Source organism: Salvelinus namaycush, chromosome 28 (genome assembly GCF_016432855.1).
Source record: "Salvelinus namaycush isolate Seneca chromosome 28, SaNama_1.0, whole genome shotgun sequence".
NCBI lineage: Eukaryota > Metazoa > Chordata > Actinopteri > Salmoniformes > Salmonidae > Salvelinus > Salvelinus namaycush.
The window spans coordinates 7,266,244-7,290,695 of record NC_052334.1 but is presented as its reverse complement, the minus strand read 5'-3'; the positions used below and the strand labels follow the sequence as shown (position 1 = coordinate 7,290,695).

At 46.2% G+C, this 24,452-nt stretch overlaps 1 protein-coding gene across 1 annotated transcript in view; it reads right to left on the bottom strand.

Annotated features, from left to right (window-relative positions):
- The window catches only part of LOC120023583 (guanine nucleotide-binding protein G(I)/G(S)/G(O) subunit gamma-2), a 33,847-nt gene extending 20,390 nt beyond the window's left edge, over nt 1-13,457 (bottom strand). Inside the window, exon 1 of the mRNA XM_038967618.1 lies at nt 13,265-13,457. The gene's annotated coding sequence lies outside the window, so the exon portion shown is untranslated. The remainder of the gene's footprint in view (nt 1-13,264) is intronic.
- Nucleotides 13,458-24,452: the final 10,995 nt, after the last annotated feature.

Here is a 24,452-nt window from a genome sequence, read left to right as displayed (position 1 = left end):
TTTAAGGTAAAGAAGTAAGATACGATCTCTTCAAATGAAGCCAGAAAGGAAAACCCAATATTACTTAAAGTAAGTTAGATATTATCCATACATAGAAAAACCACAGAAATATGTTTTTTTATTGCAAAATGCAATTGTGTGGATTGGTCAATGTCACGTTCCTGACCTGTTTTCTGTTGTTTTGTATGTGTTTAGTTGGTCAGGGCGTGAGTTGGGGTGGGTAGTCTATGTTATGTGTTTTCTATGTTGGGTTAATGTGTTGCCTGGTATGGTTCTCAATTAGAGGCAGGTGTTTGACGTTTCCTCTGATTGAGAACCATATTAAGGTAGGTTGTTCTCACTGTTTGTTTGTGGGTGATTGTTCCTGTGTCTGTGTATACCACATGGGACTGTTTCGTTTGTTTGTTCGTTTTAGGTAGTCTGTTCCTGTGTCTGTGTATACCACATGGGACTGTTTCGTTTGTTCGTTCGTTTTAGGTAGTCTGTTCCTGTGTCTGTGTATACCACATGGGACTGTTTCGTTTGTTCGTTCGTTTTAGGTAGTCTGTTCCTGTTCGTGCGTTCTTCGTGTTATTATGTAAGTTCGTTTGTTCAGGTCTGTTGCCTTCGTTTATTGTTTTGTAGTTTGTTCTAGTGTTCATTAGTGTTTCGTCTTTCATTTAATAAATTCAGTATGTATTCATCACCCGCTGCGCCTTGGTCCGTTCATTCACCACAAGACGAACATTACAGAATCACCCACACACGAAGGATCAAGCAGCGGGTTAACGGGCAGCAGCGACAGCAGAAGTGGTACAAGGAGGAATGGACATGGGAGGAGATTCTAGACGGAGAAGGACCCTGGGCAGAGCCAGAGGAGTGTCGCCGCCCAAAAGCGGAGCTGGAGGCATCTAAAGCGGAGAGGCGGCATTATGAGGCGCTAGCAAGGCAGAGCGGCTGGAAGCCCGAGAGGCTCACCCAAAAATTTCTTGTGGGGGGGGATAAAGGGGAGTGTGGCGAAGTCAGGTAGGAGACCTGCGCCAACTTCCCGGGCTTACCGTGGAGAGCGAGAGTACGGGCAGACACCGTGTTACGCAGTAGAGCGCATGGTGTCTCCTGTACGTGTTCATAGCCCGGTGCGGGTTATTCCACCTCCCCGCACTAGCCGGGCTAGATTGAGCATTGAGCCAAGTGCCATGAAGCCGGCTCTACATATCTGGCCTCCAGTACGTCTCCTCGGGCCGGTGTACATGGCACCAGCCTTACGAATGGTGTCCCCGGTTCGCCTACACAGGCCAGTGCGGGTTATTCCACCTCCCCGCATTGGACGGGCTACGGGGAGCATTCAACCAGGTAAGGTTGGGCAGGCTCGGTGCTCAAGGGAGCCAGTACGCCTGCACGGTCCGGTATATCCGGCGCCACCTTCCCGCCCCAGCCCAGTACCTCCAGTTCCAGCACCCCGCACTCGCCTTATGGGGCGTGGCCCCAGCCCAGTACCACCAGTGCCTACACCACGCACCAGGCTTCCAGTGCGTCTCCAGAGCCCTGTTCCTCCTCCACGCACTCTCCCTGTGGTGCGTGTCTCCAGCCCAGTGCCTCCAGTTCCGGCACCACGCACCAAGCCTCCTGGGCTTCTCCAGAGCCCTGTACGCACTGTTCCTCCTCCACGCACTCTCCCTGTGGTGCGTGTCTCCAGCCCGGTACCACCAGTTCCGGCACCACGCACCAAGCCTCCTGTGCGTCTCCAGAGCCCTGTACGCACTGTTCCTTCTCCCCGCACTCGTCCTGAGGTGCGTGCCCTCAGTCCGGTACCACCAGTTCCGGTACCACGCACCAGGCCTATAGTGCGCATCGAGAGTCCAGTGTGCCCTGTTCCTGCTCCACGCACTAGCCTTGAGGTGCGTGTCTCCAGTCCGGTACCACCAGTTCCGGCACCACGCACCAGGCCTACTGTGCGCCTCAGCAGGTTAGAGTCGGCCGTCTGCCCAGCGCCGTCTGAGCTGCCTGCACTGCTCGTCTGCCCAGCACCGTCTGAGCCATCCGTCTGCCCAGCGCCGTCTGAGCCATCCGTCTGCCCAGCGCCGTCTGAGCCATCTGTCTGCCCAGCGCCGTCTGGGCCATCCGTCTGTCCAGCGCCGTCTGAGCCATCCGTCTGCCCAGCGCCGTCTGAGCCATCCGTCTGCCCAGCGCCGTCTGAGCCATCCGTCTGCCCAGCGCCTTCTGAGCCATCCGTCTGCCACGAGCCATTAGAGCCGCCCGTCTGTCCCGAGCCATTAGAGCCGTCCGTCAGTCAGGAGCCGCTAGAGCCGTCCGTCAGTCAGGAGCTGCCAGAGCCGCCAGCCAGTCAGGAGCTGCCAGAGCCGCCAGCCAGTCAGGAGCTGCCAGAGCCGCCAGCCAGTCAGGAGCTGCCAGAGCCGCCAGCCAGTCAGGAGCTCCCAGAGCCGCCAGCCAGTCAGGAGCTGCCAGAGCTGTCCTCCAGTCATGAGCTGCCCTCCAGTCATGAGCTGCCCTACAGTCCGGAGCTGCCACTCAGTCCGGAGCTGCCAGGAGTCCAGAGTTGTCCCTCTGTCCTAAGCTACCTCTCTGTCCGGAGCTACCTCTCTGTCCTGAGCTACCTCTTTGTCCTGAGCTACCTCTCTGTCCTGAGTTGTCTCCTCTATTTAGGAGGGGCGTTGGTGAAGGTTCCTGGACCATGGTCGGGGGCGAGGGTCGCCACTCAAGGGACGCTAAGGAGGGGGACAAAGACAGTGGTGGAGTGGTGTCCTCGTCCACCGCCGGAGCCGCCACCGCGGACAGATGCCCACCCAGACCCTCCCCTTGAGTTTTAGGGGTGCGCCCGGAGTTCGCACCTTGAGGGGGGGGTTCTGTCACGTTCCTGACCTGTTTTCTGTTGTTTTGTATGTGTTTAGTTGGTCAGGGCGTGAGTTGGGGTGGGTAGTCTATGTTATGTGTTTTCTATGTTGGGTTAATGTGTTGCCTGGTATGGTTCTCAATTAGAGGCAGGTGTTTGACGTTTCCTCTGATTGAGAACCATATTAAGGTAGGTTGTTCTCACTGTTTGTTTGTGGGTGATTGTTCCTGTGTCTGTGTATACCACATGGGACTGTTTCGTTTGTTCGTTCGTTTTAGGTAGTCTGTTCCTGTTCGTGGCGTTCTTCGTCTATATGTAAGTTTGTTTGTTTCAGGTCTGTTGCCTTCGTTTATTGTTTTGTAGTTTGTTCTAGTGTTCATTAGTGTTTCGTCTTTCATTTAATAAATTCAGTATGTATTCATCACCCGCTGCGCCTTGGTCCGTTCATTCACCACAAGACGAACGTTACAGTCAAGTTGATCAATTTGGCTTTTTCAGACAAAATATGACTTTATTAAATGGTAAATGGTTAGTAAATGGTTTTAATCCATTTCGATGTGATATTGATAGAATTTCACAGGTTTCTTACCACCCATTTTTCCTACCATTTTCCTGTGATTCCTACCACCTCCCCCCACCACCCCCCCACTTCCCCCAGCTGACCCTCATAATTTAATATTTCATCCACAGAGTTCCAGATGGCTCTGTGAGGGACAAACACACACACAGCGAGGGACAGATTTTTAATTACCATGCTCTGATTTCACACCCTGGGCATCGCAGCATGGGGCAGGGGTGGGGGACTGTGTGTGTGTGTGTGTGTGTGTGTGTGTGTGTTCGTGACAAGGCCCTCCACAGATGTGATCATGGCTGGTGTTTGCCTCTGGATGTCTCTGACTTACAGGGTGATTAATTAAACCTACAGGACTAGATCCTACAAAGGGCATGGAGAGAGACATGGAGAGAGAGATTCATCATTGATTAGTTAATGCTGTGGGAGGGATGAAGCAGGATGAAGCGTGCTGGGTGCTTTATGAATCATCCCTAAACACCTGTCTGTGTTGGAGGGGGAGAGAGGAAGCAGAAGGCCTGGGACACAGGGGAGGAGCGGAAAAGAGATGAGAGGAGAGGGGAGGATAGGAGACGGGGAGGGGACGAAAGGAGAGGAAAAGAGGAGAGGGGGAGAAGGAGAGGAGAGGGAGGGAGGGGAGGATAGGAGACGGGGAGGGGACGAAAGGAGAGGAAAAGAGGGGGAGAAGGAGAGGAGAGGGAGGGGAGGGGAAGGGAGGAGATAGGACACAGGGGAGAGGAGGATGGAATTGGATCACTTGTCATGATGCCCCTTGTATATTATTCTCAGTCCAAATCCTACTACTCTGCTCTGCCTGGGAGCATGACTCAACAATGATGACGACATGCACAAAGAGTAAAAACAAGTAGAAACTAGAATTTTTCCTTCAGAAAAATGGTGTGCTTGCTTCAGAATAATAACTATAAGTCAGAAGCTTAGCAAGCAGATGAATAACAACATTATTCAGTCTGCTACCTCCACTAGTGTAGTTCTCTATACAGTCTGTAGTGGTTGGCCTGTAGGCCTTCCTACTGTACTGTATCTGTCCCAGACATCACATTTCAGACTTTTCCCTGTTTTGTACACTCATGCGACAGGGTTGTGATCGATGTTGATATGGGTGTGTTCTAAAAGAGTCAAATAACGAGAGGACACACCTCTCTTGTCCCTTCACTTCCTTCCTTCAGGATTCCAGACTATCTTTAGATTCTTTAGAACTCCTTAAGCTGCATTCCAAATAACACCCTATCCACTACATAGTGCACTACTTTTGACCAGGGCCCATAGGGTTCTGGTTGTGCACTATATAGGGAATAGGGTGTTATTTTGAATGCACCTAAAGGAGTTGCAACCAACTATAAGGTTCCATTTGAGACACAATCTTTGTTTCTATGATGCTCGATATGAACGTCGGTGCATAAAGAGATTCTGTCCTATAGTGTCCCCACCACAGTCAGACGACCACAACCCACAACTATTAGATTACCCCAGACATCTGTGCCCTCCCCTGGCCTCAGCGGGCACTGTCCTGCCCAGCCTGGTTCTGCTCTGCATGACGAGGAGGAGGAGGAGGTAGAACCTGGGGCTCCAAGGTTTAGGGGGGAGGGGTGAGGGCAGTGGCCCAGGAAATGATGCCTCCCCTGGGATGCGAGGAGACAGCAGGCACGGTCCTTCCTCCAGGCCATTGCCTTATGTCTGTGGTTATTTTAGGCTATTTTAGGCTATTATTATCAACTGGTCTAGGGCCTGACTTACAGATAGGATTGTAATGGTGGAGTGACAGAGAGACAGAGGACTGATTCTAGATCAGGTGCGAGAGAGAGAGAGAGAGAGAGAGAGAGACCATGGAGGGTAGAGATACAGAGGACTGATTCTAGATCAGGTGCTAGAGAGAGAGAGAGACCATGGAGGGTAGCGATACAGAGGACTGATTCTAGATCAGGTGCTAGAGAGAGAGAGAGAGATATAGTGACCATGGAGGGTAGCGATACAGAGGACTGATTCTAGATCAGGTGCTAGAGAGAGAGAGAGAAATAGTGACCATGGAGGGTAGCGATACAGCTAGCTGGACAGGGCTACGGGTGAGTGGGTGCATGTGGCCTTACAGCTGGCCTATACACTGAGAGGACAAAACATTAACACCACCTGCTCTTTCCAAGACGAAGACTGACCAGGTGAATCCAGGTGAAGCTATGATCCCTTATTGAGGTCACTTGTTAAATCCACTTCAATCAGTTTAGATGAAGGGGAGGAGACCGGTTAAAGAAGGATGTTTAAGCCTTGAGACAATTGAGACATGGATTGTGTATGTGTGCCATTCAGAGGGTAAATAGGCAAGACAAAATATGTAAGTGCCTTTGAACAGGGTATGGTAGTAGGTACCAGGTGCACTGGTTTGTGTCAAGAACTGCAATGCTGCTGTTTTTTTCACGCTCAACAGTTTCCCATGTGTATCGAGAATGGTCCACCACCCAAAGGACATCCAGCCAACTTGACACAACTGTGGGAAGCATTGGGGTCAACACGGACCACATCGCTGTGGAACCCTTTAGACACCTTATAGAGTCCATGTCTTCAACTCAATATTAGGAAGGTGTTCCTAATGTTTGGTATACTCCGTGTACAGACTACGTGAAGAATCTAGATGTAATTCTATACTAATAGATTGACCCTACCTTAAATGAAGTCCATGGTGTAATGTACAGTAGTGTGTAGATACATCCCTTGGTCTCTTGACTGATGGACTATAAATGAATGGTGAAAAGGTTTACGTTCATGCTATACATGTTGCAGAGATGATCTATTAAGTTGAAATATCTTTCAAATAAAATGTCATGTAATATAAAAATCCCAACGACACACAAAAAAGAAAAAGAGTTGATGGGATTTTCACAGACTCGCGTTAGAAGGTGTTCTCCTGATGGGAGTACAGGGGATTGGTTGATCCAGCTGACAGGCACTGTGTATGCAGATGTAAACAGGAAGTACAGGGGATTGGTTGATCCAGCTGACAGGCACTGTGTATGCAGATGTAAACAGGAAGTACAGGGGATTGGTTGATCCAGCTGACAGGCACTGTGTATGCAGATGTAAACAGGAAGTACAGGGGATTGGTTGATCCAGCTCACCTGGCAAGCACTGTGTATGCAGATGTAAACAGGAAGTACAGGGGATTGGTTGATCCAGCCCACCTGGCAGGCACTGTGTATGCAGATGTAAACAGGAAGTACAGGGGATTGGTTGATCCAGCTCACCTGGCAAGCACTGTGTATGCAGATGTAAACAGGAAGTACAGGGGATTGGTTGATCCAGCTCACCTGGCAAGCACTGTGTATGCAGATGTAAACAGGAAGTACAGGGGATTGGTTGATCCAGCTCACCTGACAGGCACTGTGTATGCAGATGTAAACAGGGAGTACAGGGGATTGGTTGATCCAGCTGACAAGCACTGTGTATGTGGATGTAAACAGGAAATACTTCTCCATCTGTTCTCATTTACTTGGCTTCATACCCCTCGCTGGAAGCCAGGCCAAAGAGTTGGGTTACATCCCAAATGGCACCCTATTCCCTACATAGTGCACTACTTTTGACCAGAGCCCCTCCCCCTATTCCCTCATAGTGCACTACTTTTGACCAGAGCCCCTCCCTCTATTCCCTACATAGTGCACTACTTTCGACCAGAGCCCCTCCCTCTATTCCCTACATAGTGCACTACTTTCGACCAGAGCCCCTCCCTCTATTCCCTACATAGTGCACTACTTTTGACCAGAGCCCCTCCCCCTATTTCCGACATAGTGCACTACTTTCGACCAGAGCCCCTCCCTCTATTCCCTACATAGTGCACTACTTTCGACCAGAGCCCCTCCCTCTATTCCCTACATAGTGCACTACTTTCGACCAGAGCCCCTCCCTCTATTCCCTACATAGTGCACTACTTTTGACCAGAGCCCCTCCCCCTATTCCCGACATAGTGCACTACTTTTGACCAGAGCCCCTCCCCCTATTCCCGACATAGTGCACTACTTTTGACCAGAGCCCCTCCCCCTATTCCCTACATAGTGCACTACTTTAGACCAGAGCCCCTCCCCCTATTCCCTACATAGTGCACTACTTTAGACCAGAGCCCCTCCCCCTATTCCCTACATAGTGCACTACTTTAGACCAGAGCCCCTCCCCCTATTCCCTACATAGTGCACTACTTTTGACCAGAGCCCCTCCCCCTATTCCTTAGTGCCCTACTTTTGACCAGAGCCCCTCCCCCTATTCCTTAGTGCCCTACTTTTGACCAGAGCCCCTCCCCCTATTCCCTACATAGTGCACTACTTTAGACCAGAGCCCCTCCCCCTATTCCCTACATAGTGCACTACTTTTGACCAGAGCCCCTCCCCCTATTCCCTACATAGTGCCCTACTTTTGACCAGAGCCCCTCCCCCTATTCCTTAGTGCCCTACTTTTGACCAGAGCCCCTCCCCCTATTCCTTAGTGCCCTACTTTTGACCAGAGCATTATGGGGAAGAAGGGGGTCATTTGGGATGTGTTGATGATACTGCCTGGTTATATGGTCTAATTCTCTCCTTTCATCTCTAAGGATCACATACCTTTAGTGTAGCCATCAACTGTACATAATGGTATTCAAACTCATTCCTGTAAAATGTTCAGTGATTGCAGTGAGTTCCAGATAGCATCTGCTACACACACACACACACACACACACACACACACACACACACACACACACACACACACACACACACACACACACACACACACACACACACACACACACACACACACACACACACACACACACACACACCCCAGCGTTGGTCTGGTCAGCAGTGAGGGGAATGTAGTGTTATGCTACGTTGCTCTGGGTGAGGAGGAATAAACACCGCTTCCTCAGCCACCAATAACACTTCCTGACTCCCTCCGCTAGACGGTTAACAGTCACGTCTGAGTCCCTAATGGCACAGGTTGCTGTGGGCCCTGGTCAAAAGTAGTGCACTAAATATGGAATAGGCACCCTATTTGGGACTCAGACAATATTACAAACATCCGGGCTTGTTTAGAGTCTGCAGGAAAGTTTATAACCGAAACATAACCTAAGCAGGCTGTCTAGATAGATATGGATACACTACACAGAGGGAATCATGAGCTAGTACAAAAGCTTGACAGAAAGACTGCAAGGCACATACCTTTGGTTGTTGTTTACCTTGAAGAGAAAAGAAGGAAGGAAAGCGTTGCTAGGATACGATAGTAGATCTTAGTAGGTAGAAGGTGCTTTTAGGTAAGGGGGTTAACTGGTCATTAAAAAAAAACATGCATGCAACATGCAACAATGCATTGTTCATATAATTAAAATAGCTTCATTGTTACGGCATGTTCAATAGAACAAACCATTTCATAACTCTGAAGCGTTACGGCGTAGCCTTCATTTTAAACATGGTCTTTGACCAGCATAGAAAGATATAAAAGTCCATCATACTCTAGTAGTTCAGTAGTGGAATGCTGAGTCTCCTCTAAAGGTTATAAAAGGGCTGTCGTAAACAGAGCCTTCAGAAAGTATTCAGACCCCTTTACTTTTTCCACATTTTGTTACGTTAAGGCCTTATTCTAAAATGGATTAAATATAATTTTTTTCTCAGCAATCTACACACAATATCCCATAATGACAATGCGAAAACAGGTTTGTAGAAATTGTTGCTAATTTTTTAGAAATAAGAAACAGAAATACAGAAAATATATAAGTATTCAGACCCTTTGCTCTCAGACTCGAAATTGAGCTCACGTGCATCCTGTTTCCATTGATCATCGTTGATATTTTTCTACAAAAACCAAGCCATGAGGTCAAAGGAATTTTCCGTTGAGCTCAGAGACAGGAATGTGTCGAGGCACAGATCTGGCAAAGGGTACCAAAAATATCTGCAGCATTGAAGGTCCCAAGAACACAGAGGCCTCCATCATTCTTAAATGGAAGAAGTTTGTGACCACCAAGCCTCTTCCTAGAGCTGGCCGCCCGGCCAAACTGAGGAATCGGGGGAGAAGGGACTTGGTCAGGGAGGTGACCGAGAACCTGATTGTCACTCTGACAGAGCTCCAGAGTTCCTCTGTGGAGATGGGAGAACCTTCCAGAAGGTCAACCATCTCTGCAGCACCACCAATCAGGCCTTTGTGGTAGAGTGGCCAGATGGAAGCCACTCCTCAGTAAAAAACACATGACAGCCTGCTTGGAGTTGGCCAAAAGTCACCTAAAGACTCTCAGATCATGAGAAACCAGATTCTCTGCTCTGATGAAACCAAGATTGAACTCTTTGGCCTGAATGCCAAGCGTCACAATTGGAGGAAACCTGGCACCATCCCTACAGTGAAGCATGGTGGTGGCAGCATCATGCTGTGGGTATGTTTTTCAGTGGTAGGGACTGGGAGACTTGTCAGGATCGAGGCAAAGATGAACAGAGCAAAGTACAGAGAGGTCCTTGATGAAAACCTGCTCAGGACCTCAGACTGGGGCAATGGTTCACCTTCCAACAGGACAACGATCCTAAGCACACAGCCAAGATAACGCAGGAGTGGCTTTGGGACCAGTCTCTGAATGTCCTTGAGCAGTGGTAGAAAAAGTAACAAAATGTCATACTTGTGTAAAAGTAAAGATACCTTTATAGAAAATGACTCAAGTAAAATAAGTACTTGAGTACAAGTCTAAAAGTATTTGGTTTTAAATATACTTAATTATCAGAAGTTAATGTAATTGCTAAAATATACTTAAGTATTAAAAGTCAAAGTAAAAGTATAAATCATTTAAAATTCCTTATATTAAGCAAACCATAAGGCACCCTTTTCTTGTTTTTATTTATTTAAATATAGCCAGGGGCATTTTCCGATACTCAGACATCATTTACAAACTCAGCTTGTGTGTTAGGTGAGTCCGTCTGATCAGAGGCAGTCGGGATGACCTCTTGATTAGCCTCTCTTGATTAGTTTGTGAATTGGAACATTTTCCTGTCCTGCTGAGTCAGGGAAAATGTATGGAATAAAAATAACATATTTTCTTTAGGAATGTAGTGAAGTAAAAGTTGTCAAAAATATAAATAGGAAAGTAAAGTACAGATATCGGAAAACTACTTAAGTAGTACATTAAAGTATTTTTACTTAAGTACTTTACACTCCTGGCCTTGAGTGGCCCAGCCAGAGCCCGGACTTGAACCTGATCGAACATCTCTGGAGAGACCTGAAAATAGTTGTGCAGCAATGCTCCCCATCCAATCTGACAGAGCTTGAGAGGGTCTGCAGAGAAGAATGGGAGAAACTCCCCAAATACAGGTGTGCCAAGCTTGTAGCGTCATACCCAAGAAGACTCACGGCTGTAATCGCTGCCAAAGGTGCTTTAATTAACAAAGTACTGAGTAAATCGTCTGAATACTTATGTAAATGTGATATTTCAGTTTTTTTTTAAAATAAATTAGCAACATTTTCTAAAAACCTGTTTTTGCTCTGTCATTATGGGGTGTTGTGATGTCATTATGGGGTGTTGTGATGTCATTATGGGGTATTGTGATGTCATTATGGGGTGTTGTGATGTCATTATGGGGTGTTGTGATGTCATTATGGGGTGTTGTGATGTCATTATGGGGTGTTGTGTAAAGATTGATGAGGGAAAAAAACTATTCAATCAATTTTAGAATAAGGCCGTAACGTAACAGATTGGTCTGCATACTTTCCTAAGGCACTGTATATACTCCTCTCTACCTGTCACATGACGTGTCACATCTACCACAGACACGGCCGCTTCTCAAATGGCACCCTATTCCCTATATAGTACACTACTTTTGACCAGGGCCCTATGGGAGACAGACACAATAAGGAGAACCCTAACTATAATGTCTCTACCAATCCGGCCAGAACTAGGCCAGTGACTCAGCAGTCAGTGGGTTTTAGAGTGCGTACGTGTGTGTGTGTGTGTGTGTGTGTGTGTGTGTGTGTGTGTGTGTGTGTGGCTACTGACTCAGTCATAAGTAGGTTTTAGAGAGAGCCACACCCCAAAACAGGGTCCAGCTGAGAATGGAAGGCAACAATGAGTTTCGGTGGACAGAAAGGAAAAGTCTTTAACTGGGAAATTATTAGCATTTTCTTTTGTCTTTTGTCTCCCTCTCTCTCACACTCTCACACTCTCTGTCTGTCTGTCTGTCTGTCTGTCTGTCTGTCTGTCTGTCTGTCTGTCTGTCTGTCTGTCTGTCTGTCTGTCTGTCTGTCTGTCTGTCTGTCTGTCTGTCTGTCTGTCTGTCTGTCTGTCTGTCTGTCTGTCTGTCTGTCTGTCTGTCTGTCTGTTATACACACACACACACACGCACGCACGCACGCACGCACGCACACACGCACGCGCACACACACACACACACACACACACACACACACACACACACACACACACACACACACACACACACACACACACACACACACACACACACACACACACACACACACACACACACACACACACACTCATCTACAAACATATGCACACTTCCCTTCTCCGACATCTCTGTTCTGTGTCACGAGAGCTGAGCAGCCTGTAACGGAGCAGTTGCATAATTATGACGCTGGACTTGTTATGTGCCTTTATAACACCCTGGCAGAAAACACTCATCTATCTCAGCGGTGACGGTTAAACCATTTCACTGTAATGTAATCAGGGCTGACGCCTGAGAAAATAACAACGTGAGAAAATGGTCATTCTCACACCACACAGTGAAATACAGTAGGAGATAGTAATACATGCACACCTAACATGGCTGGCTGGGTGTGAGAGTGTGAAGGTGTGTGTGTGTGTGTGTGTGTGTGTGTGTGTGTGTGTGTGTGTGTGTGTGTGTGTGTGTGTGTGTGTGTGTGTGTGTGTGTGTGTGTGTGTGTGTGTGTGTGTGTGTGTTTGTGTGCGTCTGTAAATCTGAATGTGAATCTGTCTGTGCGCGTGAATGTCTGCTTGTATCAGTGTGTGTTCCCAAAGAAAGCCTTTCCCAAAGAGAAGAGAATGTATGCAACATGGCCAACACGAACCCTGCTGCTTTACTGAGAGGACAGCTCAGCCTGTGGTCAGCTGATATTTTACAATAGTACTGAACGGTAACTGCCTTCTGAATAGGAACGACCAGAGAACCCAAGGGAGGGTTGAGGGATTCCTATTCCATTCTCAGCCCCCCCCCTCTCTCTGTCTCCAGCAGCATCTATCCTCCAGTCCTCTCCCTTCCCCCTAACCTCCTTCTCTCTCTCCGTCGCTCTCTCTCTTCCCCCACTCATGCAAATTTTCCCTAAACAGATGCTCCTAATTTCTCCCTCTCTGTATAACAGACCTGTCCAATGTGAAATGAAAACATTCCATTCTCTCAATCCTCGCTCTCTCACATACACACAGAGATCAGAAATCCAAAGGCAGTAAATGCAAAACACACCTCAGAGAGAGAAAAAGGGAGAGAGAGGGAAAGAGGGAGGGAAAGAGGGAGAGAGAGAGAGAGGTAGAGGGAGAGAGAGAAAGAGGGAAAGAGGGAGAGAGAGGGATAGAGGGAAAGAGGGAAAGAGGGAGAGTGCGAGCGAAAGGGAAAGAGAGAGAGAAAGAGAGGGAAAGAAGGAGAGAGAGGGAGAGAGAGAGAGAGGGAGAGAGGGGGATTACATGATGTAGAGACCAGCTGAAGGGAAGACGGGAACAGAACAGATCTTTTTCTCCCCTGCAGCACTGACACAACCACTGACTGTAAATCAACAGACCCACCGCCCCTGTGAAGAAGACACTCCCTAACAATCCTTTTTCTTACAACCAAACAAAGGGAAAGCCAACAATACATGGTTAGAATATGGTGGCAATGTCTTACCTCTGTAATGTGTGGACTGCTCCCCTAGTGATGCCAGAGACATGCAGTCTGGTGGAGTAGTATCCACAAGCTCCCTGACTCTCTCTCTCACACACACACACACACAGTCAGTCAGGCAAGCAAGCAGGAAGGCAGGCAGGCTCATACACACACTCTTTCACTGTGCTGTGGCTCCCTCTCTAGCTGCTCTCACTTGCTGATCCAGCTGACATACGCCCTCCCCTCCTTCTCTAGCTGCTCTCACTTGCTGATCCAGCTGACATACGCCCTCCCCTCCTTCTCTAGCTGCTCTCTCTTGCTGATCCAGCTGACATACGCCCTCCCCTCCCCTCTGCTGCTCTCAATCTCCACCCTTCAGCCAGCACCAACACTACACTACACTACACTGTGCCTACAAGGAGCCAGTAGGAGACCATCTCCTCTCTGCCTCACTCCTTCCCCGTACACCTCTCTCTTCCTCCCCTTCTTTCTCTCTCTCCCTGTTCGACACTTAGACACAGTGCTTCTATGGGGCCACAGGAAAAGGCTTGACTGTCTTTTCTAATCACAGACTGTAAACATACACAGACTGTAAATAAGCACAGACTGTAAATAAGCACAGACTGTAAGCAAATACAGACTGTAAACAAACAGACTGTAAACAAACACAGACTGTAAACAAACGCATAATGTAAATAAACGCAGACTGTCAACAAACACATACTGTCAACTAATACAGACTGTAAACAGACATATAGTGTCAACAAACACATACTGTAAACAAACACAGAATTTAATAGCAGATGACAGTGACACCCATGGCTTTTTCCATCTTTGCATGTAGATGATGTAGCTGATGTAGATGATGTAGCTGATGGTGATGTAGATGATGTAGCTGATGATGATGTAGCTGATGATGATGTAGATAAGGTAGATGATGTAGCTGATGATGATGTAGATAAGGTAGATGATGTAGCTGATGTAGCTGATGATGATGTAGCTGATGATGATGTAGATAAGGTAGATGATGTAGCTGATGATGATGTAGATAAGGTAGATGATGTAGCTGATGATGATGTAGATAAGGTAGATGATGTAGCTGATGTAGCTGATGATGATGTAGCTGATGATGATGTAGATAAGGTAGATGATGTAGCTGATGATGATGTAGATAAGGTAGATGATGTAGCTGATGATGATGTAGAAAAGGTAGATGATGTAGCTGATGTAGATGATGAAGCTGATGTAAATGATGTAGCTGATGATGATGTAGCTGATGATGATGTAGATAAGGTAGATGATGTAGCTGATGATGATGTAGATAAGATAGATGATGTAGCTGATGTAGCTGTTGATGATGTAGATGACGTAGCTGATGATGGTGTAGCTGATGATGATGTAGGTGATGTAGCTGATGATGATGTAGCTGATGATGATGTAGATTATGTAGCTGATGATGATGTAGATGATGTAGCTGATGATGATGTAGCTGATAATGATGTAGATAAGGTAGCTGATGATGATGTAGCTGATGATGATGTAGCTGATGATGATGTAGATAAGGTAGATGATGTAGCTGATGTAGCTGATGATGATGTAGATGATGTAGCTGATGATGATGTAGATAAGGTAGATGATGATGATGTAGATGATGTAGCTGATGATGATGTAGATAAGGTAGATGATGTAGCTGATGTAGATGACGTAGCTGATGATGATGTAGCTGATGATGATGTAGCTGATGATGATGTAGATGATGTAACTGATGATGATGTAGATAAGGTAGATGATGTAGCTGATGATGATGTAGATGATGTAGATGATGATGATGTAGATGATGCAGCTGATGTAGCTGATGATGATGTAGATGATGTAACTGATGATGATGTAGATAAGGTAGATGATGCTGATGATGATGTAGATGATGTAGATGTAGCTGATGATGATGTAGATTATGTAGCTAATCTAGATGTAGCTGATGTAGATGTAGATTATGTAGATTATGTAGATTATGATGTAGATGATGTAGCTGATGTAGCTGATGATGTAGTTGATGTAGATGTAGCTGATGTAGTTGATGTCGATGATGTAGATTATGTAGATGATGTAGCTGATGATGACGTAGCTGATGATGATGTAGATGATGTAGATGATTTAGCTGATGATGATATAGATGTAGCTGATGTAGCTGATGTAGATGATGTAGCTGATGTAGATGTATCTGATGTAGATGTAGCTGTTGTAGCTGATGTAGATGTATCTGATGTAGATGTATCTGATGTAGATGTAGCTGATGTCGATGATGTAGATTATGTAGATGTAGCTGATGTAGATGTATCTGATGTAGATGTAGCTGATGTACAGTTGAAGTCGGAAGTTTACATACACCTTAGCCAAATACATTTAAACTTAGTTTTTCACAATTCCTGACATTTAATCCAAGTAAAGATTCCCTATTTTAGGTCAGTTAGGATCACCATCTTACTTTAAGAATGTGAAATGTCAGAATAATAGTAGAGAGAATGATTTATTTCAGCGTTTATTTCTTTCATCACATTCCCAGTGGGTCAGAAGTTTACATACACTCAATTAGTATTTGGTAGCATTGCCTTTAAATTGTTTAACTTGGGTCAAACGTTTCATGTAGCCTTCCACAAGCTTCCCACAATAAGTTGGGTGAATTTTGGCACATTCCTCCTGACAGAGCTGGTGTAACTGAGTAAGGTTTGTAGGCCTCCTTGCTCGAAGATGCTTTTTCAGTTCTGCCCCCAAATTTTGAGGTCAGGGCTTTGTGATGGCCACTCCAATACCTTGACTTTGTTGTCCTTAAGCCATTTTGACATATCTTTGGAAGTATGCTTGGGGTCATTGTCCATTTGGAAGACCCATTTGCGACCAAGCTTTAAGTTCCTGACTGACGTCTTGAGATGTTGCTTCAATATATCCACATAATTTTCCTACCTCATGATGCCATCTATTTTGTGAAGTGCACCAGTCCCTCCTGCAGCAAAGCACCCCCCACAACATGATGCTGCCACCCCTGTGCTTCACGGTTGGGATGTTGTTCTTCGGCTTGCAAGCATCCCCCTTTAGCCTCCAAACATAACAATGGTCATTATGGCCAGACAGTTCTTTTTTTGTTTCATCAGACCAGAGGACATTTCTCCAAAAAGTACGACCATTGTGCCCATGTGAAGTTGCAAACCAGAGGTTGCAAACCAGCAAGAAAGAGCTTTGGCTTCTTTCTTGCTGAGCAGCCTTTTAGGTTATGTCGATATAGGACTCGTTTTACTGTTTTCTTCAGCATCTTCACAAGGTCCTTTGCTGTTGTTCTGGGATTGATTTGCACTTTTTGCACCAAAGTAGAATGTGTCTCCTTCCTGAGCGGTATGACAGCTGTGTGGTCCCATGGTTTTATACTTGCGTACTATTGTTTGTACAGATGAATGCGGTAGCTTCAGGCATTTGGAAATTGCTCCCAAGGATGAACCAGACTCGTGGTCTACAATTTTTTTTCTGAGGTCTTGGCTGATTTCTTTTGGTTTTCCCATGATGTCAAGCAAAGAGGCACTGAGTTTGATGGTAGGCCTTGAAATACATCCACAGGTACACCTCCAATTGACTCAAAGAATGTAAATTAGCCTATCAGAAGCTTCTAAAGCCATGACATAATTTTCTGGAATTTTCCAAGCTGTTTAAAGGCATAGTCGACTTAGTGTATGTAAACTTCTGACCCACTGGAATTGTGATACAATGAATTATAAGTGAAATAATTTGTCTGTAAACAATTGTTGGAAAAATTACTTGTGTCATGCACACAGTAGATGTTCTAACCGACTTGCCAAAACTATAATTTGTTTACAAGAAATTTGTGGAGTGGTTGAAAAACGAGTTTTAATGACTCCAATCTAAGTGTATGTAAACTTCCGACTTCAACTGTAGATGTAGCGGATCTAGATGATGTAGCTGATCTAGATGATGTAGCTGATGTAGCTGATGTAGATGTAGATGATGTAGCTGATGTAGCTGATGTAGATGATGCAGATGATTTCGCTGATGTAGATGTAGCTGATGTAGATGTAGCGGATCTAGATGATGTAGCTGATGTAGCTGATGTAGCTGATGTAGATGTAGCGGATCTAGATGATGTAGCTGATGTAGATGATGTAGATGATTTAGCTGATGTAGATGTAGCTGATGTAGATGTAGCGGATGTAGATGTAGCTGATCTAGATGATGTAGCTGATGTAGCTATGTGTCACGTCCTGACCTTAGAGATCCTTTTTATGTCTCTGTTTTGGTTGGTCAGGGCGTGAGTTTGGGTGGGCATTCTATGTCTGGTGTTCTATGTTGTCCTTGTGTTGTATTTCTGTGTGTTTGGCCTGGTATGGTTCTCAATCAGAGGCAGCTGTCATTCATTGTCTCTGATTGAGAATCATATTTAGGTAGCCTGTTCCCACTTGTGTTGGTGGGTGGTTGTTTCCGGTTTAGTGTTTGTGGCACCTTTCAGGACTGTTCGTTTGTCGTGTTTGTTGTTTTGTTTAGTGTTGCATATTTTATTAAATGATATGAACACTTACAACGCTGCACCTTGGTCCTCTTCTTCTCCTCCAGACGACAAACATTACACTATGTAGCTCTAGATGATGTAGATGTAGCTGATGTAGATGATGTAGCTGATGTAGATGATGTCGCTGATGTATGTACACCTTTGATTCTGACACTGTGCTGATACCTGCTACGCCCACACAGACAGACAGCCCATTGTGAGCTCCTGTAATCAAAGGGCTTTCATCTTCAGACCACTGGATTATTAAAGCCACAGAAGATTAAACCCCCAAAAATGCCTGCATGCATCCCAGAGTGGAATCACCCTAACACACACACACACACACACACACACACACACACACACACACACACACACACACACACACACACACACACACACACACACACACACACACACACACACACACACACACACACACACACACACATACACCGATACATACATACATACATACATACATACATACATACATACATACATACATACATACATACAAACATACATACATACATACATACACACACACATGCCAAGGCTTTGTGTGTGTGCGTGGAGTCAAACCCTTAGAGATATTGTCTTCCTCATTGTTATCAGAATAAAATATGGTCCGTTCTGGCTCGGACAAGGCTGAATAATTCTTCATTCCCCAGACCTTGCTGTGTATCACACATTTTCTTTTAATCACTATTTCCTCAGCTCCATTCATACTGGTGTTATCCTGTTATCCTGTCTTATCCTGTCTTATCATGTAATCCTGTCTTATCCTGTCTTATCCTGTCTTATCATGTTATCCTGTCTTATCATGTTATCCTGTCTTATCCTGTCTTATCCTGTCTTATCCTGTCTTATCATGGTATCCTGTCTTATCCTGTCTTATCCTGTTATCCTGTCTTATCCTGTCTTATCCTGTTATCCTGTCTTATCATGTTATCCTGTCTTATCCTGTCTTATCCTGTCTTATCCTGTTATCCTGTCTTATCCTGTCTTATCATGTTATCCTGTCTTATCATGTTATCCTGTCTTATCCTGTCTTATCCTGTCTTATCATGTTATCCTGTCTTATCATGTTATCATGTTATCCTGTCTTATCATGTTATCATGTTATTCTGTCTTATCATGTTATCCTGTCTTATCCTGTCTTATCCTGTTATCTTGTGTGGAGAGTTACTGTATGTACTACAAAGCAGTGGTGGAAAAAGTACATTTTCATACTTGATTAAAAGTAAATATATCTTAATAGAAAATGACTCAAGTAAAAGTGAAAGTGACCCAATAAAATACAACTTGAGTTAAAGTATAAAAGTATTTTCTTTAAATACTTAAGTATCAAAAGTAAAAGTATGAATCATTACAAATTGATCATATTAAGCAAACCAGAAGGCAAAATTGTGATGTTGTTTTTTAACGGAGAGCGAGGGGCACACTCAAACACTCCAACACTCGGACATAATTTACAAACAAAGCATGTGTTTAGTGAGTCTGCCAGATCAGAGGCATTAGGGATGACCAGGGTTGTGCTCTTGATAAGTGTGTGAATTGGACAATATTTCAGTCCTGCTAAGCATTCAAAGTATAACGAGTACTTTGGGGTGTCAGGGAAAATGTTTGTAGTAAAAAGTATTATTTTCTTTAGGAATGTAGTGAAGTAAAAGTAATCAAACATATAAAAGGTAAAGTAAAGTACAGATACACCAAAAAACGACTTAAGTAGTACTTTAAAGTATGTTTACTTACTGTAACTACTTTAGATCACTGCTAAAGAGATAGGGATGGAGAAAGAGAAAGAGAGAAAGAGAGAGCGATAGAGACATAGAGAAAGAGAGAGAGAGATAGGCCTAGAGAAAGATACAGAGAAAGAGAAAGACATGGAGAGAGACAAGAGTGAGTCATTGTTCCAGCAGTATAAAATAAAGGAATACTGGAAAAGACCAGAGAATATCTACACCATGAGATAGCTAGCAGTATTTGGAGTTCATTCCATTTAAATTCAGTCAATAACCTGAAATTCAATGTTTTTAAAAGAAAATTGGAATCAGAATTTTGGTGTACTTCTAGAATCGACTGAATTGAAATGAATCTGACCCCAGACCAGATGGTGTATAATCCCCCCAGTAATGGTTCCTCTGCCAGAGGGATTGTGTAAAGCCAGTCTGCTTCCCAAATGGCACTCTATCCCTCTTCCCTATGTAGTGCACTACAAAACTAGTACACTACATATGGAATAGGGCACCGTTTGGGACGTACCTTCAGAGAGATTGACATCACAGTGACAGGGCACACCCTCCAGCCGAGAGAGATAAATCGTGAGAGTTGTTGATTTGTAATCTGGCTATGATGTTTTATTATCGGCTCATAGGATCATCTCTGAACCCTGTTTTGGTGTCACTAAGGCTGTTTTAGTTAATGAGCTGGTTTAATAAGTACTAGATCACTAATCCCTCAGACAGAGGACACTCCCTCCTAGATATACTGCTGGCCACAACAATTCCAGAAATTGGTACAGTGGGGTAGACTAGGGTTTGTGACAGAGGAGGTAGAGTCGAGACAAGGAGCAGAAACAGGTCAAGTACAGGCTTCTTCGGTTGTATTTCCATCATTACTAGGCTACTACTATTATAAATAAGGTATAAAGATCGTAGGCTAGTGTTTATGGTAGAGGAGAGAGTCAAGGAGCAGGAAGAGACATTCCTGAAACATAACAAACAAAAACACTAAAAGAAGAAAAAGAAGACATAAAAGAAAAGAAGCAATCCGAAAAATGAAAATAAATGTATTATATCAACAACAAAACATTTGAAAATAAGTCTAGAGGCTTGAATGGGTCTCCCGCCACAGGCTACAGGCTACAGGCCACAGGCCACAGGCCTTCCATTCTGCTTCGTGGTCATCTGGCTCCTGCAGCAGCTGTTGTACAGGGCAGGGTTTACGCGGCTCTCTAATGATCCGCCAGCTGCCCAATCAGAGACAACGATAAACAGCTGCCTCTGATTGGGAACCATATCAGGCCACCATAGACATACAAATCACCTAGATGACCCACCCAAGTCACTATCACGCCCAAACCAACACAGAGAATAAACAGCTAACTATGGTCAGGGCGTGACAGTACCCCCCCCTCAAAGGTGCGGACTCCGACCGCAAAACCTGACTCAATAGGGGAGGGTCCAGGTGGGCATCTATGATGGATAACACAGGGCGTCGGGTGCGGCTCCGGTGCGGGGCGCATCGCCGGAAGCTCCGGACCGTGGGTCGTCGCCGGAGGCACCGGACCGTGGATCATCGCCGGAGGCACCGGATCGTGGATCGTCGCCGGAGGCTCCGGACCGTGGATCGTCGCCGGAGGAACCGGACCGTAGATCGTCGCAGGAGGCTCCGGACCGTAGACCGTCTCAGGAGGTTCCGGACCGTAGACCAGCTCAGGAGGTTCCGGACCGTAGACCAGCTCAGGAGGTTCCGGACCGTAGACCAGCTCAGGAGGTTCCGGACCGTAGACCGTCTCAGGAGGCTCCGGACCGTAGACCGTCTCAGGAGGCACCGGTGCGTCGATCGTCGCCAGAGGCACCGGACCGTAGATCGTCGCCGGAGGCTCCGGACCGTGGATCGTCGCTGGAGGTACCGGACCGTAGATCGTCGCAGGAGGCTCTGGACTGAGAACCCCTGTTGAAGGCTCCGGACCGCCGACCATCTCAGGTGGCTCCGGACCGTAGACCGTCTCAGGAGGCTCCGGACCGTAGACCGTCTCAGGAGGTTCCGGACCGTAGACCGTCTCAGGAGGTTCCGGACCGTAGACCGTCTCAGAAGGTTCCGGACCGTAGATCGTCTCAGGAGGTTCCGGACCGTAGACCGTCTCAGGGGGTTCCGGACCGTAGACCGTCACCGGAAGCTCCGGACTGGGAACTGTCGCCGGAAGCTCTGGACTGGGAACTGTCGCCGGAAGCTCTGGACTGGGAACTGTCGCCGGAAGCTCTGGACTGTGGAGGCGCACTGGGTTCCTGATGCGTGGGACCGGTACAGGTGGCACCGGGCTGATGACACTCACCTCAGGGCGAGTGCGGAGAGGAGGCACAGGACGTACTGGAGACCTGATGCATGGGACCGGTACAGGTGTCACCGGGCTGATGACACTCACCTCAGGGCGAGTGCGGAGAGGAGGCACAGGACGCACTGGATTGTGGAGGCGCACTGGAGATCTAGAGCGCAGAGCTGGCACAACCCTTCCTGACTGGATGCTCACGCCAGCCCGGCAAGTGCGGGAAGCTAGCACAGGACGCACTATGCTGTGAAGGCGCACTGGCGACACAGTGCGTAGAACCGGCGTAGGATATCCTGGACCGAGGAGACGTACTGGAGACCAGGAGCGCTGAGCCGGCACAATCCGTCCTGGCTGAATGCCCCACGCATGCTAGAGCACGGCAACTGCGGGAAGCTGGAACAGAGCGCACCGGGCTGTGAATGCGCACTGGAGACAACGTGCGCATCACCGCATAACACCGTGCCTGACCGGTCACGCGCTCCTCACGGTAAGCACAGGGAGTTGGCTCAGGTCTGAACCCTGACTCTGCCAATCTCCCCCTGTGCCCCCCCAAATTTTTGGGGGGAGGGGCTGCCTCTCATGCTTGCTGCGTTGAGCTATCTCCTCGTATCGTCGCCGTTCCACTTTCGCTGCCTCTATCTCATCTCCTCCTTTGGATGGCGATACTCCCCGGGCCTTGTCCAGGGTCCTTCTCCCTCCAGGATTTCCTCCCAGGTCCATTCCTCCTGGCCACGCTGCTTGGTCCGTTTTTGGTGGGATCTGATGTCACGCTCGTCGTAATGAATAGACCAAGGCGCAGCGTGAGTAGAGTTCTACATACTTTTAATAAACCGAAACTCAGCAAAACAAAACAAACAAGCACAAACAACTAAACGTGAAGCTACTGTTGTGCACTCAGGCAACTCAATGTAGACAAGATCCCACGAATAACCCCAGGGAAATGGCTACCTAAATATGATCCCCAATCAGAGACAACGATAAACAGCTGCCTCTGATTGGGAACCATATCAGGCCACCATAGACATACAAATCACCTAGATGACCCACCCAAGTCACTATCACGCCCCAACCAACACAGAGAATAAACAGCTTTCTATGGGCAGGGCGTGACACTGCCTTTGTGCTGAGCTTCGGAATCATTCTGCTTCGCGTAATAATATGATTATTATTTTTAATTTGTAATAAAAAATAGGCGTATTTAGTGCAAATTACATCTTAAAAGGAGACAGCAAGAAATAAAGAGAAGCAGGTGAAAAGGGAAGCAGGTGAAAAGAGAAGCAGGTGAAAAGAGAAGCAGGTGCAAAGGGAATCAGGTGAATAGAGAAACGGAGAGAAAAGGAGGAGGCTGATAAAATAGATTTTCCGTCTGTGTTGCCATGGCGACAGTGGTGGCTGGTGGATGACTGATTTCCTGTACAGCTGTGTAGCTGGGAGGAAAAGGGTGAGTGAAGGAGGAGGAGCAGCGAGAGAGAGAGAGAGAGAGAGAGAGAGAGAGAGAGACTGTATTGATGTCATAGGCTGGGGGAGGAGCTTACTGAAGAGAGCAGTCCATGTTTTCTCTAGATTTTAAACCACATCTGATTTCCCCACTCCTGTAACGGGTTTCGTCCTCGTCTGAAGAGGAGTATGAAATGTCGGACCAATACGCAGCGTGGTAAGTGTCCATAATAATATATTTAATCAATCAAACAGAACACTGAACGAAATAACAAAAATACAAAACAAACAACCCGAAACAGTCCCATATGGTGAGAACACTAACACAGGATACAACCACCCACAAAACACAAAGGAAAACAGGCTACCTAAATATGGCTCCCAATCAGAGACAACGACTGACACCTGCCTCTGATTGAGAACCATACTAGGCCAAACACATAGAAAAAGACAACCTAGACATACAACATAGAATGCCCACCCACATCACACCCTGACCAAACAAAACATAGAAACATACAAAGCAATCTATGGTCAGGGCGTGACAACTCCACTGTATTTCTACATGTTAATATCGGGTTATTGACTTGACAGTTATTACAATTCATGACAAATTTGGTTGACTACAATAGCAAATATACTGATGAGGTTTAGGGTAATTTTTTAACTGGGATTTATGATGTTCCCTACACATTACTGACAACAGTGAAGACTAAAAGAGAGAGAGCGAGAGAGTGAAAGGGAAAGAGGGGGAGAGGGAGAATCAGAGAGAGAAAGAGAGCGAGAGAAAGTGTGTCCCTAGCTTATTAAAGCCGACTGTGTACAATGTGATTAATGTCATCTCTTTAACCTACCCACCCACACACACAGCATCCCCCTCCATGAGAAATACTCATTCAACGCACAACACAACTCTCCATCCCACTCAAGTACTGTAGAGCAAAACTCAACAATTGGGAACAATTACTCATACACTCACACACAAAGTGTAGGGGAGACTGGGGTTGGTTGTCACACTTTTTACTCTCATGTGTATTTCTCAGAACCAGTATATCTTACAAGACTATTTTCAAAATTGAAATGGGAACCCTTTTTATCCTAATATCTTATTCAAACATGGAGGTATAAACCATCAAAGACATTGTGTCCACTTGTGACAACCAGCC